The sequence below is a fragment of the Anas acuta genome, chromosome 9 (genome assembly GCF_963932015.1).
Source record: "Anas acuta chromosome 9, bAnaAcu1.1, whole genome shotgun sequence".
In the NCBI taxonomy this organism is placed as follows: Eukaryota; Metazoa; Chordata; class Aves; order Anseriformes; family Anatidae; genus Anas; species Anas acuta.
In genome coordinates, this window is record NC_088987.1 from 21,370,013 (window position 1) to 21,385,715 (window position 15,703).

A 15,703-nucleotide genomic window follows, 5' to 3' on the forward strand; every position below is an offset into this window, starting at 1 on the left:
CAATGCTTATACTAACAGCTCCACTGGTATAAATTCCTAAGCCTGAGAAAGGCTGAGGATGTTTTGTTACTGCTTTAATACTTCCTTTATGGAAGGATCCCACTTTGCATCTCTGTATACCATAAAGGGAATAAAGAATAAAAAGCAGTGGCCTTGGATTGCTTTGAAGTAGTCTCATTACACCTGTGTGTAATTGGGAGGTATGTCATGGTTTATCAATGCATCAACATCACATTTTAGTTTTGTTTAAATACTAAAAAGAAGCAAGTTATACCCATAAAGCAAGAAAGAGAAAAACGAGGAATTGAGCGTGACTGAATTTTCTTGCTTTCTAAAGTGCTTCAGAGACACAAATGCCGATCACAGCTGCTTGTAATGGGTAAATAACATTACCTCCATATTGAAATAGTTGACTCTGAAGGGAATTTGGTGGCTGAAGGATGTAGACAGCTTTTCAGCTGATATTTCTTACGGTTGTATCAATTCTGTGTCAGCTGAGTTGCTGGAGCGCTGCCTGCAGTTCAGATCCAGCAGCCCCTCGTCTTCTCGCAGTTCTACAGACAGAACATGGCTGTAGAAAAAGAAGATAGGAAGAAGGAGGAAATTTACTTAAATATGAATGTGCTGGATATCAATCTAAAAAAGTAAGTAAAATAAGATCCATATCCTTTTTGTTTCCCCTCCATATCGGAAAGGTAAGTTTCACAAACAGAGAAAGCTTGTGAAGAGGCCTTGAGCGGCGCGAAAAGGAAGAGGTGTTCCACTGACGTGTGCTGGGATCCAGAAATACTTGTTACCTTTGTACACTCAGTTTCTCTGACAGTGAACCCGTTTTACAATGTTTTACGTGTTTCTAAGATTTGTGATATTTCTCTGAATTACTTTCCTGCAAAATACAATGGGAAACCTTCTACCAAACGTTCCCCCTAACCTCCTTAGTGCCTTCCTGCCCAGCAAAGGCCTGCCTAACGCAGCGAGCGCAGCCCAAACAAGCAGCCCCGTGCCCGCTGCACCGTTGTGGTTCTTGCAGCAGATGAGAGCTGCAAGCTGGGGATGCTTGTGCCTGTTGGCCCTGGGAGCCCTGGCCTCCCCCTGGGGAGCTGTTTGCCAGAGGGGCAGTTACTGATCAGAGGCCCTGGGAAAGCACCTGGCAGCCGATTTTGGGGCAGCTTTGTGAGGGGCTGTTGTTTTTTTAAGGTGCCTTCATAGCCCTTGCTGGGACAGGCTGAGGTTGGAGGGGCAGAGGAGAGAAACAGGAGCTGCCTCCTCTACCTTCTGCCTGGCTTTCCCTCATCCTGGTGCCATTTCTGTGTTTTTTTTTCTTTTCTTTGCCAGCTTTTGTGTTGCCACCTGAAGGGTGCTGAGGGCTCGGTGGGGCAGGGTGGCTGAACACTGCCACAGGGGGTGCATGGTGCGTCCCCTCACCCTGACCGCCCCGCTGGCCGTGTCCCCCAGCTGCTCGCCGAGCCTCCTCCGTCGCTGTGGCATTTACAGGCGGTGCTGTGCATGGCCGGTGCCACATTTACACGTTTTGTATGAACCAGGCTCCTGTCCGCCATAGAGGCGGCGAAGGAAGGCGCAGCTGCAGGCGCTGAGGCGGGACCCGGGGCATGGCGCCTCACGCCCGGCGGCCATCTCAGCCCCGGCCCCTTCGCGTCCCCTCAGCACCGGGCCGGGGGTGCCATGGCCGCCCCGGGGGGCTGGGGCCAGGGCCGAGGGCTCGGGCTCGGTGTCTCGGGCTCGGTGTCTCCCCTGCCACCGCCAGGTGCCGCCGCTGTGCCGCGGCCGGGTGTGCGGCGTGTCCTCATGCACAGCAAGCCTCTGAGGCAGGCGCTGTGGCAGCACGGTTTTGGTTTTGGTCAGGTCCCCAGAGTCATAAATAAGTGCTGAGAACAGCCGGTCCTCGGTAGCAAGGGCTATTCTTTATCATCTTGTGAGAGGCTGTTCTTTATTATCTCTCCCTGGATATCAAGGTTGAGGCATGCGCTCCTTTCTGAAACTGGATGTAGCCGTGACTAGGCGGTGCTCCCTAGCCTGGGGAGGTGGGATGTGAGGGACAGCGGAGGAGGAGAGCTTGTCCTGCTGCCCCTTGGGGGACCTTGGGGCTGAATCCCTACAAAGCTCGAGCTTGCTGGGGTTAATGCATCCACTCCTTGCCTCCTGATGCTCGGGGCTGCGTGGTTGTGCTCCTGTGCCCAGGAGTTGCCACTGCTGCTTTGATGCATCCATTGCCTGCTGCTGTCTCATCTTCTTCCACCTGATTTCCTCCTGGCTCAGTGTTTTGTCTGACGTTTTTCTCCATTTAAATGACTTAGTGGCTTTGCATTCCTCCTCCCGAGTTCTTAAGGCTGGGAGGAGGAGGGAAGGCAAAGAAGAGAGAGCCGGCAAGACTGTTGCTACTTCAGGTGCTATCTGAAATGTCTCATCACTTCATGATCTTTAGAGAAAAGGAGAAAAGACCCTGTGGAAAAAATATTTAGTATTCTCAAACACAGATTGGGAACCTGGTTATGTTTTATAGCAGAATGTGTTGTTCATTGTGTTCATCCTTTTGATGAACAACACCCAAAGCCTCTCTCCCAAACCCCACTCTGCTGTCCTGCACTTGCCGTGTTGTCTCTGCAGGATGCTTTTGCCTCCCTCTTTTGCAACTTTCTGTACCAGCACTCTGTGAAGTGAGTGGCTTGGCTAATGATCGACCAAAATGTTTGCTTTCCTTCCCTCACATTTGTTCTATTTCATGCAAAGTCAGAGGTAACCCCCTCTTTGAATACACCCTGTCCTTGGGGAACCAGCAAAAATTGGTGTTTTTAGTACTCGTGCTGCTGCAGATCCTGCCACAGTGTCTGAGACATCACCACTGTGCTGCCTGCCCCGTCTCCGATGGACGTCATCCCTCCCTTAGCAGAGCTGGTAGGACAAGGTGCACGTCCACATCTCAGCCTGGCATCTTGCCTCAAGCCTTCGTTGAAATTCAGGGCAGCAGAAACTGGCAGGGGTGCAAGGATGGGGCAGCTATGGACAGGGAAGGCCCTGGCTCCAGCATCCTGTGGCAGCTCACCCATGTAGCCCCGTGCCCCAGGACAGCATCACTGCAGTGCTGCAGAGGGGGTGCTGACAGGCGGGTGCTATGGGAACGTGTTTCAGCATGACCTTCCTGTTTAAGGCAAAGTTTTGTCCCCCCTTAGGCACTGGGGTTAGCAGGCAAAGCATGCTTGTTTTCGTTAAAAATTTACAGACATTCGTTCATCTTCGAAACTCATGTCTTTCTTGCTTGAAAAAAATCTCAGAACACAAAAGACAGATTTCCAATGTTTAAAAAAAAAAGGATTTATATTTAATTATCCTTTTTTATATTAGCAACAATGATTGAGTTTTACTGCATCTATACCTAAATCACAAGAATTAAGAAATGCTTTTAATAAGTTTACTGTCCTGTGCCTTGAGTCACAGCCAGCGGTGAAGGCCTTATCACATATCAATGAATTCTGTCACTATTAACTCCGTCAAACCAAGTTTTATCAGCTATGAACCAGAGATAAAGACGGTAATTTGACCATAAAAATCTGATGAGGTGGAAAATATTTGTTTAACTCTCGTATAATATGCTGGTTGAGGAAGCATGTGTTATTACTGTAGCTTAGTTAACAGTGGTGGCGTATGAAATGCGTTCTGGTAACCACTTACAAATCAGGATAACTGGTATTATTTACTCCTCCAGAACAGGAAAAGCATTATTGGAAATCCTGAAGTATGGCATGCCATTAATTCATGAAGTTATGCATCTGAAGACATGGTATTCACGCTCTTTTGAGGAATAAGCAGGTGCTATGTAAACACACTTTGACGCCAAAGGGCATTTTATCTGAGTAATGACTGTAAATTAATCCAATTAGATTTGACTCAAGTTGTGAGAAGCTGAGGTTCCCAATCAGCCCCTTGCCATTCCACCATCTCCTTCCCTTGTGGATGGTTTCCTGTTCAGGTCAGACTGCCTGTTGCTATTCATTTTGATACAAAAACATGTCTTAGATTTTCTAGTTTGATAGGCAAATATTGAGGAGTGTCTTGAAGAAAGGACACCAACCTCGTGGGGCTGTCTCTGAGACCTTTTTTAGAAGATTTTCAACCCATCATTCAAAAGCGGGGCATGGAATCAAAGATGTAACCAAGTGCACTTTTTACCTGGAAAGGAGGGGTCCAATACCTTCTTCAAACCTGCTTGTCATATCTCACTCTTGTGTCTGCTTCCTACATATTGATAGTACCCAGGGAACAGCGTGAGAGGTTTCTACTCCCAGCGCTGATCAGCATTTCCTAACTCCAGGGTAGGCAACTGCTGCTCTGGAAGACAGTGTGAATGACAGCGGGCCAGTCTGTTACATCAACTGCTCTTGGAGCAGTAGTTGACAGTGCTAATCTGCATTATGTAGGATTAAACAGGCACAGTAATTAACTTGCATAAGCGCTTTAGCAACTTTTGGCCTTTGAATTGCAGCATGTCCTGTATGTGGTGGTGTGGAGCACCTGTAGCATCCAGACAGCATGGAGGGAAGCTGCAGAGAAGGAAATGCAGCTGAAATTGCAGGTGCTAACAACAGAGAAAGGGAGAGAGAGAGAAAAAGTGCTACGCAGCCAAGGCCAAATATTCACAATCATTGTATCAGGATGTGCAGAATGATTTACGGGTGTACTGAAAAGGCATTATGGACGCTGTGTCCACAGAGCTCATCACATCCAAAAAAATTAGGCAAGAGATGTCTCCATTTCCAATCCTAGCTTAAGTGTTATTTCCTGGTGAAAAGTGAAGTTGTACACAGGAATTGGTCTTTCAGTTTTATAGAGTTTACTCATCACAAACCGTAACTTCAATTCTTTGTGTTATGCTTGGGAGATTCAGTTTAAATGAGCTGAAGCAATTCCTAATTTGAACTAAAATGCCAACGCAGACATGCCAGAACTTTCCCCCAGCCTCTGTCCTCAGGTTCTGGATTCAGTGACCAAGCACCAGCACCTTCACAGCATCTATGCAGAGAAGCACTACAGAAATAAACCCAAAGCAGTGTGTCTGGTGTGTAGCAACTCTTCTGATGCAGCTAATTCAGATCTGCTTTGAATCAAACAGCAGGAAGGCCGAACTGCAGTTGACTGTAGCATTTTCTCTTTCTTTGAAAACATACAGTGCGGGGGAAAAGGTCTTGAAGTCAGCAGGAAAACCTGAGAAGGCTGAATTTCCCTAGTGTGTAGTGTGGTATCCTGGGTCTTACGCATCAAGCTTGTTTCAGTTTTACGTGAGGCAGAAGTTAAGAGTCACTAACAGGTCATCTGAGATTCGTAGGGCTGGAGGAAAAAGTGCTGATCCAGTCTGCCTTGAAGACAACGTGGGCTTTTTGTTTGTTTGGCTTTCAGACTTGGGGTCCTCTTGCAAGCCTTGCAGGAATCTGTTCTCAAGACCTCTTTGCCTTGCAGGAAGTGTTGTTTTAGGAGACTGCCCTTTTCAGAGCAAAGCATTTAGGTTTTCTCATCACCCAGACAGTCCCATATAACTCCAGATGTTTAGAAACTGTTGGGAAAATGCTTGCTGCTGAAGAAAACAGAAAGCTTAGGTATGACAGACTTCAGCCCCGTGGCACAATCTGTGTGAGGGCGCAGAACTTCAGAGTCCTGATTCAGTCTTAAAAACTGGTTAAAAGTTATTTCAGACAGTGGCTAATCAGCTCAGGAGGATACCATTTCTAGGTACCGAGGGTGTAACAGTGTCTCATGTTTGAAAACAATTTCAAGGGGGAAATTGGACCTTCTGCTGCCTTCTGGGTCTTTTAACCAAGCAAGCAGTCCTGAGCGCTGGTCTCGGACTCGGGAGCAGGTTGGTGTGCAGGAAATGGACTCCCAAAGGAGTTACGGGGCTGATCGTTTTGTAGCAGACAAATGAGCGTTGATTAATGGATTGCCCTGGGACTCAGCCTGGGCCCTCATCCTCTGGGCCTTGGTTTACCTCTGGCCGCTGCGTTGCCACTGCTCCCCAGGCTGCTCCTGCAGAGTGCTGGCAGTGTAGCTGGATGCCAAAGCCTGCTGGTGCTCGCAGCTCTCTCACAGGCTTGCTTCCTGCTCCTCCTGTAGCACCTGCAAATCCCCCTCCTAATAACCAGTCTGTGCAGGCTGGCGTAAAAAGCAGACGAGAATAAGTTATCTTCGTGGCCTGATCCTAGTGAACTCGACTTCCCTGTCTCTCACAATCCGGTGTGGAAAACCTGACCCTCTCTGCAAGCTGACTAGCCCTGCCAGGGAGCCTTGAGAAGCTCATCTCCCTTTGAAGAAAACCACTCATGGGTGTGAAAAGCTCTGATCCTTATCTAAATCTGGATATGCTGTCAGAATGACGCGGAGGAGGTAAAACCAGTAAGTGATAATCACCGACTTCAGTACTCTTTTTGAGTTATTGCTGTTTACCTGCATAGAAAAGACAGCCCCTAGAGTCCTGCAGACAGTAATTTTTGTTTTGAAAGCTGTTTTGATCTTTCAGGTAAGACACAGCAAAACGAAGCAAACAGGTTTCTTACAGTTAGTAAAAAGCAAAGCATGTAAGTAAATGGTCCCCACTTGAAGGCACAAAACCAAAAGTATGAATGTAACAACATAAAATGACTTTGAAGTTGAACTAATTATTTTATTAACTAGAATCGTAAAAACCACATCTTGTTTCTACAAGAATCTCTTCAATGGATTTTGTGTATTGATAGGCTGGCACTCTGAACCTTTGGGGAAAAGGTTATGTGCATGGAAATCCCCAGCTTTAAAAATGTTTCTTGCACTATTTGTCTGTTGTCCACAGTGGCAGCTGAATATTAGTGTTGACGTGCTTAATATTTATAAGGCATTGTTGTCAGTTGTGCTATTGTTATATGTGATGTGTCCTTTTCAGTATTTGAAGGATATTTTTCCAATGTCACCTGACTCTATTCTATGTTTGCTGTATAGGATTTCACAGTGCAAGGTGGTAAGAGCTGAAGAAAATAGATAAGAGCCTGACACTGAAAGGTGTAAGAGCCTTTCCATTTAAGAGTGCTAATTTCCATTTAAAATTGCTAATAACCACATTGCACTTCATGCAGAGTGGCATCCAAAATTCTGATTCTGCTTCCAACGAAGGCCGTAGCCCAGTGTTCTCAGCACACCTCCTGACAATTTCAGCTCCGTGCCGTGACTGGGATGCCTCTCCCAGGTGAGACTGCTGCGCGTGGCGTTTTCAGCTTCCTCTGCTGTTCCTGTCCAGCTCGATGGGCAGCTCCTCACCCATCTGCGCAGCAGGGGGGCTGCTCTGCCCCGTGCTGGTTGAGCAGCAGTCAGGCACGGCCACCCCGCCTTGATCTATCTCCGAAGGCATCTGGGTTGTGCTGGCTGCAGCGGTGTCCCAGCGCCTCCCCTCGCTGCAGGCACCTGCTGCTTGCGCTCACTGGGTGCAGCCAGCAGGCAAAACCAGCCCTCACTGGGGGTGCAGGTGGATAGCTGTGGTTTTAATCGCTTGCGTTAAAACAAGGAAAATGGAAGGGAACACCCAAGCATCCCGTCATTGTTAGAAGGCTCCAGTGTTACCACCTGCTGCTGAACACACCAGGCGTGCTTGCTCTCCAGCACTCAGTGCAAAGAGGGGAGTTTGATTCCTTCTCCCTTTCAGGCTGTAGCCTTGATTATAAGTGAAAACTGCACGCTTCGCTGCTAGCCAGGGCTGTAACCCAGCTGCCAGAACTCGTTAAGAGAGCGCCAGCCAGCCCTGTGTGCAGTTTAATCTTTCCTCTGATCAGGAGCGGTACAGAGGGACGTTTTTAATGCACCAGGGCTGACTTCTGATCTAATGCCAATGCTGCTATGGGCTTCTTGTCATTATTACTTTGGATAACTTTCAATTACATTTCCAACTGAAAAAGAGCTTTCATCTGTGCGCTCACTGGGACTACATTTTAATTGCCCAGGTATTGAAAAAAGTGGTATTGTTAAACCATCGGCCTGAGCTCAGGTAAAACGTGATTTCTCAGCACAGTTACCTAGATGTCCTTTTTAAGAATTTATCACCATTCAAAATAAAAAGAATCAGAACATAATGTTCAGGCCCTCTTCATGTTTGAAGGGGGCTGCGCAGCCACCCCCTAAGTTTTGGTGAGGGGCTTGCAGCAAAGGAGCTGCCATGGATGGGAGATGTCAAATGTTAATTTGTATGTAAACAAGCACGTCTGTGTGCATGTATGTATAAAATGGGAGAATTTCTGCATCTACCTTCCATTCCTAATAAGTCGTAGAAGTTTTGAATGCTGACTTTGCATAAGCTTTCTTAGTTCTCTCCTAAGGTTCTTCAAGTCCAGCTCAGTGCTGTATAAGGCAATTTGAGGGTTGCTGTTGCTCTGCTCTATCCCAGATCAAAGTCAAAAAATTACTGAAGGAAAGGGTTTCATGTTTTAAAGGTGAAGTAGTTCCATCAACATTCTCCTTGTTGGCCTTAGGTTTGTTCCACCTTTTCATATGAAGGGCGTCCTTGGAATCTTTAAAGTATTTTCCTTAGTGAGCAATATTGAAAAATTAAGTGAAATCTTTCAAAATGTACACAATTCACCTTGATTTCTTTTCTGGTTGGATTCTTCTAAAGTTTCCTGATTCAGCATCAATTTCAAGCAAATCTTGGCAACTAAGGAAACAGGCACAACAAGCAAGAGAAGTTTGGACTGGAGTTTTCCATTTTAAACTTGAAGCATGCAAAGCTTGCCTAATTTCCTGGCTGAAGCCTACATGCAGATGAATGTGGTGACCCAATACCGTGATTTCAGCTGCTTTCAGAGCATTCCCCTTCAATAAAAACAAGTGAATGAGGATTGGAAAAAATTAATTCAACAATGCTAAATCACAATCTTAATTACATGCAATCTAGTGTAGTGAGGGGCTGTGACTATGGGCTCCTGGCATTCTCACTGCTCACTTGTTGCTCATGCCTCTTGGACTGTATTGGAGTGTATTTTGTGTATTTCTTCCACTGAATCATTTCAGAAGTCTGGCTGAGAGTCTGTGCGCAAAGAAGGACTTGCCCTGAGGAGGAGATGCTCTGTGGAGCCGCAGCCTGAGCCTGTAAAGCTGAAAGGAAGCCGAGGAGCTCCACCATGGGCACAAGGAAGACGCCAGTGTCACACCTGGAGCTGTGCTCGCCTGAACTCCAGAGGTATTTGGATGCCGGGTGAAGTCCTCACCTGGCTGGTGTTACACGAAACATTCTGGCTTCTGAGGATATAGGATATAGGATTTACGCTCACTGTTTTAATTCAGCAATGAGAAAAGGGGGCTCGCCTTCTTGCCTTGGGACTGACCTTCCCCACCCAGCGGTGCCTGCTGGGGGCTGCGTTTCAGCGCTTGCTGCTCGTCCCAGCAGGAGCTGTTCCCGGCCGGGTCTGGCAAAAGCAACCACGCTTTGGGCTGGGGGTTGGTTGTTAGCAAGAGCAATATTTATGTCTTCTTGTTTTCATACTTTTCTTTCTTTTTAAATGGTAATCCTCTCAATAGGTGACCTAGTGATTTATTTATTTATTAAAAAGCTCCATAGGAAAAACAAAAACATTGCTGTGTTTTTGTTTTGTTATCCTCCTTGCAAGCCTCCTGATGTTTCCAAGGCCTTGACTGCGGCAGGCTTTTAGGCTGTGCGTGGAATATAGCAGCACTCCTGCTGCCAAGTGCCGGGTAGGTGTGCTGCCACTACGTGCGTGCTGACCAGCACAGCAAGACCTGCCTGGAAACGCAGGGTACTGACTGCGAGGAGGGACAGGAGTGGGCACGGGCACAAGGGGAGGTGGGAAGAAGCCCGGGGTGCTTTCTGGTGCTGTGTCTGTTTGTTCTTGCTTAGGGGACGAGCTCGAGAGAAGGCAAATGAATACCAGCAGGAGCAAGGTGTTGCCAGGCAGAAGAAATGGCGCTGAGTCACACGTGTGCCCTAGGCAAGGATGTCAGGAATTAAGAGGCAGGGCAGTGTGTGCAGTGAGCACTGCTGTGCCTCAGTGTCTGGCATTCAGCTACGCAAACAGGCACGCGGCTGCGTCACCCGCCGAGGTATTTGCTCGCATACCTACGGCCAGGCTGCCAGTTCTTTAATTAAACAGGAGCCAGCACCTAGCGAAGCTGGGGGGGAAGGGAGGGTTGGCTCAAGTGAGAGGGATGTAATTCTTCTTTTTAGCTAACGTGTATTGCATCTAATTGAACCTGCTGCAGGGGAGAAAGGCTGATCTTAAGCCGATAATTCCGTGTTTAGATGTGATTTAAAATAACTGGCTTAGGGGAGCAGCAGTGCCTCCACTGATCCCAGTGAGAAGCATTCTCCTGCCAATGCTGGTTGCAGATCATGGCGAGCAGGGAATTACCACTCTGAATGACATCAAAGGCCAATTATCCCATCCTTTCAGTCACCCATTGAAGGACTGAATGAAAACCAACAGCAAGAGCTGGGCTGAGCCAACAAGAGCTGGGGAACTGGAACTGGTCTGTTACTCTTCTGCACACAAGCGCTCTGCCACCCGAGTAGGGGAGGGTTCAGGCAGCAGAGCTGAGGGGCAGAGCATGCAGCCCCTGAAACGTGGTCATTAAACCTGTTACGAAGAGGGGCTATTAGTGCAATTAGTGCCAATGTGATGGGGTGCGGATGCATCAACTTCCAATTGTTTTAAAAATGTATCTGGCTTTCTGTGGGTAAACACCGGTTTGTCGGTTCAGGACATCCACAGGTGTTCTTACTGTCATGTTTGGAAATCTTAGCTCCTGGTGGAAAAATAAAAGCACGGAGGGGAAAGTGTTACTTGGAAGGCAGGGAAGAACCCTCACGCTGTAAGCATTCCTGATGGTGTGAGCATATCTCCGTGCACCCAAGAGGTATTAATCTGCAGCCCTGTTAGTCATCGTCATGCGCCTAGCCATAACCATGTTGCCACTTACGTGGCAGCAGAAGTATGCATGTTGTTTGTCAAGTATGAAAAGGCCTTTTCCTTGTGGTTGCAGCCTCCTATGCTAATTTGCTAGCCTGTAAATGTTGGTGCTGGTCTAGTGGGACTGTTGTAAGATCAAGGGCTGCGTTGCCCCTGCCACAACGAGCAATGAAGTCAAAGAAGAAAAAGGGCAAAGGTGAGGGAGAGCAGGAGTTACAGCAGCTGAGTCGGAGCATTTGAGTTAGGTACTGGGAGCAGCCAGGTATGGATGGAGTCATTTGTGAGGACTACATTTATTGCAGGGAGGGAGAAATATGGCAGGAGATGAAGCAGAATTTTCAGAGGACACAAAAAGCACAGTCAAACGGGGTGGTTACCTGTTTGCTGGCCTCTCCTTCCTTGGCACCAGTTTTGTTGTGTTCTTTTAAGAGAGTTATTCTTGAAATATAACACCTCCTTCCTGAAATGCCAGTTGCAGTTCTGCCGGCTGTGTTTTCAGGAGGGCACAGCTGTGCTGCTTCACAGCTGGCGTTTCAAGTGGGAATTATTTTGCACTTACGTTAGTCAATTCCCATGATATCATAGCATATAGATACTTGCTAAATCAAGGACTGGGTTCTGTAGGTAATAAGTATTTCTTGAAAGCCACTTTGTAAGCCTACAATTAAAAAAAAAATAAATAAAATTACTTGCACCAAAAAAAATAAATTAAAAAAAAAGCAATAAACCTAACATTGCATCCTTTACATTCTGGATTCTGAGCCTGTCAAAATTTCAAACTTTGTTTATTTAAGCACTGAAGTCTTACTTGCTGATTTTTATTTATTTGCTTATTTATTTTTATGAAGACTAAGTGCTTTGGCAGCATTGCTTTTTGGCACAATGAGAGATCGTTTGGTGCCTTAGAATTAGGAACATGGCTACTTAGTATTCCTCCAGGCAAGAGATAATTACTGAATGTAATATAGAACTACTGAGTAGGGGTGGTGGGGTGTAATCTGTTCCACGCTGCACGATTCTTCCTAAATTTGCAGAATAGCCCTAATCAACTTCTAAAATCAGGCTGCAAGCTGGATTTTCTTTTGCTTAAAAAATAACTGCTCTTTTTATGGCATAATTGCTGAGCTGTTGATTGTTACCTTCAGTGCCGTGTACTGAGAAGGAGCTGGAGTAATAAAAAAAAGTCTCAAGGGGCTCGTGTATTGCTGTTGCAAACTGCTAAAGGTAGAAATAAAGAGGGATCAGTTAAGCACGTTGTTTTTCTGTTTTCTTCTTTGAAAAAGTCACAGAAAACTTTACATTTCTATAAAATCTGGTATCCCTTATACAATAAAAATAAGGAGATACGTGTCTTATGCTTTTTAAGCTAGGTTTCTTAATAGCTATTAGTTCTCGGTGGTTTGTATCAAGCTTTCACTGGCTCAGCAGGAACAAAGCAAATGGCACCTAATGACAGTTCTGCTGGCTGATCATATCCCAGAGGCATCCAGATTTCACACGCAGATTAGATATTCCACAACACGCTTTGGGTAACTATGTTAATTATTCACTATTACATTTACATCATTGCTAATTACAGTATCACCAGAGTAGTATTGTTGTCTGTTACGGACTCAAAATTGAAAAAATGGTGCTCTAATTTATTCTTAGAAGACAGTGTGCTAAAAAGCCCTATAGTTTGCAGACATACCTAACAAGTCCACACAGTACAAAGCTAATCATTTTTATTACTTTATCATAAGAGATTAAGTAGAATTTCAAGTGTACGATGACTGTTTATCAGGTCCAGGATTTTATATCTGTGCATATTTTTAAGGAATTAATAAAACTTTTACCTGGGCCTCCAGAACACACAGTTCACTTCTACTTGTTTACTTAAGTGGTAGTTATTGCCCCCACCCAGTGAGTAGCATTGCCTTGCTACCAGCAAAATAATGCTGTTGACTGTGTTAGCGTCCTATTCTGGAAGAAAATGGAGCTGACTCAGTCGATGCAATTGAGCTTGGTAATCTCTCTCTGAATGTCTTCCAGGAGCAGAACAGGTTGTGTGAGAACATGACCTGGGTGAGCTGTGTGAATTAGGACGATTTGAAATTCCAGGCTTTTGTCTCAACTAGAGAAACAGATGAGACAAAGTGCCCTTAAAACCAACCCAGATAACCTCAATGAAGCACAGATATAATTTTAAAATATTACAGTGAGTAGGTGATGACTACTAGCTGAAGTATGTTCATTTTTTCCCAGGTTGTCGTAGGCATAAAAGCTTAATATATTAAAAACACGCTTTCTTTGCTTATAGGAGGTCTCTGAATACCTGTGTTATCTGTCACGCTGTTGGATGACAGCTGGCTGCAGAGGAATGCAATGGTCCTCGTCTGCACTGCATGCCGAGCATATTGCATTCTTTCTGTGCTTAATTGGCCACCAAAGACAAGCCTAAAATGTATTTTGTGAGTTATTTATAGTTTGAGAGGATAAAGTCATGTTTGTTGTCATCTTGCCAAAGGTAACATATATTTGGATTGAGGTTAGAATTTCTTGGCATGGGTTGTCTCCAGCAAGGGCCAGCATGCAGTAGTTAGCAAGAAATGCAGCTCGTGTTTAAGGTGGATTGCTCCTTTATGACTTAAGATTTCTTTGAGTTACGATGTTCTCCCGCAAATGTAATAAATCTTTGGTCTCCTAAGGGAAAGATTTTGGGGAACAAATGCTTAAAAATATTCACTGCGCATACAAAGTATTTGTTGTTTATTTATTTTTTATACCTATTCACATATATTCAACTTTCATTTCTTGGAAATGCTCTTGTCTTGGAAATATCAGTTAGGTAAGAGGTACATAGTGCAGTATTTTGAAGAACACACCTATGACCCATTAGCTGACCAAGCAAACGTTTTCTAGGGATGTAGGTCATGCGGATGTCCTCATTTATCTGCTGTTAAGAAAACGTGCTTGTAGTCTTCCTCATGCATGAACTGTCTGCCTTAATCTTAATCCTTCTAATCCTTAGACCTTCCCTGCGTCAGGTGAGGATGAATTCTCTGTATGCTCTCAGTTATTACTGACCTATTTTCCCTAAACCCAAACCACCCTATATCTGAACTCAGTATTGTATCACTGTAATCATCAAAAAGACCACGTTGTCTTCCATTTCTTATGCCTTCTTGGATTCTTCAGAAGAATGCCAAGATGTAGGATTAGTATTGTACTTTCGTTATTGCACCCTGCAGAATAAATTCTTGAATATGACTTTTCTCTTAAATCCTCCTGTTCTTAGTCTCTGAATATTTGCTTTCTATTCTCTGATATTTTCTTATATATATTCTAATTTTACTTGTTGCCATAAGTTCTCAGTTCAATATTTACAGCTTTTAAATATATTTTTACTATATAGAATATTAATATGTAAGTGTATCACTGTTTTAGAATTTATTTTGCTTTTTTAAAGCTGCTGATCCCTTTCTCTGCTACTGCTGTGAGAAATCCTTAAAATGTATTGAATTTTGTAATTGCTTTTTATTAGGCACAGAAAATCTACCTGCTGGCCAAGTTCTATTTTATTGTCTGCTGTCTCTGATGCCAGATTTTCAATCACTAGGCAATCGCTGTGAAGCAAAGGGGTACATCCGTCAGCCAAACCTTAACTGAATCTCCTGCCATTACTGAAGAGTAAACTGAAGAGCGAAGGTGGCCTTAAGCAGCATGTTGAATTATTTGTCTGAGGCAATCAGTAGGGAACACTGTAAACGTAGAATCGAGCAGATGTGACATTCTGCTTGGCACTGCCCAGAAGAACCTGTGGACATGCAAGTCCCTGAATAATCACAGTTTTTATGCGTGTGCAACTGTCATAAATTAGGTTTTATGGAAAGAGTTAACTTTTTTTTTTTTTCCTCCCATCCATTAACAACATGTTTAAGGTTGTCTCCTCTGCTGCTCTGTAGCTCCAGGCTCCAAAACAGAAGCTTAATGTGCAAAGAGCAGTTTGTCTTACCTAAACACAGCAAACTATTGCCTTGCAAGCCTCAAGCAGCGGCGAGTGGAGCACTGCTGAGCACAGCCTGCAGGGCAGCACGGGTCTGCTACAGGCCTAACTTTTTGAAGGACTGGCTATCTGAGCTTAGTGAAATCAGTGTAATAGTTTAGTTCCCTTGCCTCTGGCAGGGGGAAGGTAGCTGCTCCCTCCTGTACACAGCGTGCTGAAAGCCATTCTTCTGAAGCTTCACAGTTTTACTGAAGCATTGCTGCACTTCACTGCAGAGGACATCCAGGCATGTTCCATGAACTGATTTTTCACGCACTAAATTTCATGGGTATTAGAATGATTGATTCGTTATGCCAAAGTGAAATCAGATGCAGGTGTTAGGATTCAAGCAACTCCAGATTTGAAATCAATTTCAAAGATGAATACATAATGCGGTTTGAATAATCTGATCCTGAATGCATTGATCAACAGCACTTTGGTGTCCGTGAGTCACAAAACACTTGATTTTTACACACCAGTCCAGAGACTTACTGCAATGGCTTTCTTTTTTGAAAGAAACTTTTGTTTTGTACACATCACAAAAGAGACAGAACAACTGCCTGTTTTTCACAGAAGTCGACTTTGTTTTTCCAGGAATGACTTCTCTGTAATTAAATTATTCTGGTGAACCTGCAGTGCATGAATCCATTGCTTGAATGATTCCACAGCTTGCTTTGTAGTTTAGGCAGAACTCTAAATCCTTTTAGCCCTACTTTTATAATTCTCTATTAAT

At 44.9% G+C, this 15,703-nt stretch overlaps 1 long non-coding RNA gene across 1 annotated transcript; it reads left to right on the top strand.

Moving 5' to 3' along the window:
* The first annotated feature begins 6,246 nt into the window (after positions 1 to 6,246).
* Positions 6,247 to 15,703, top strand: LOC137861266 (uncharacterized). Its single transcript, XR_011099496.1, has 3 exons — positions 6,247 to 6,399; positions 6,979 to 9,202; positions 14,545 to 15,703. It is a non-coding gene; the product is annotated as an uncharacterized lncRNA (long non-coding RNA).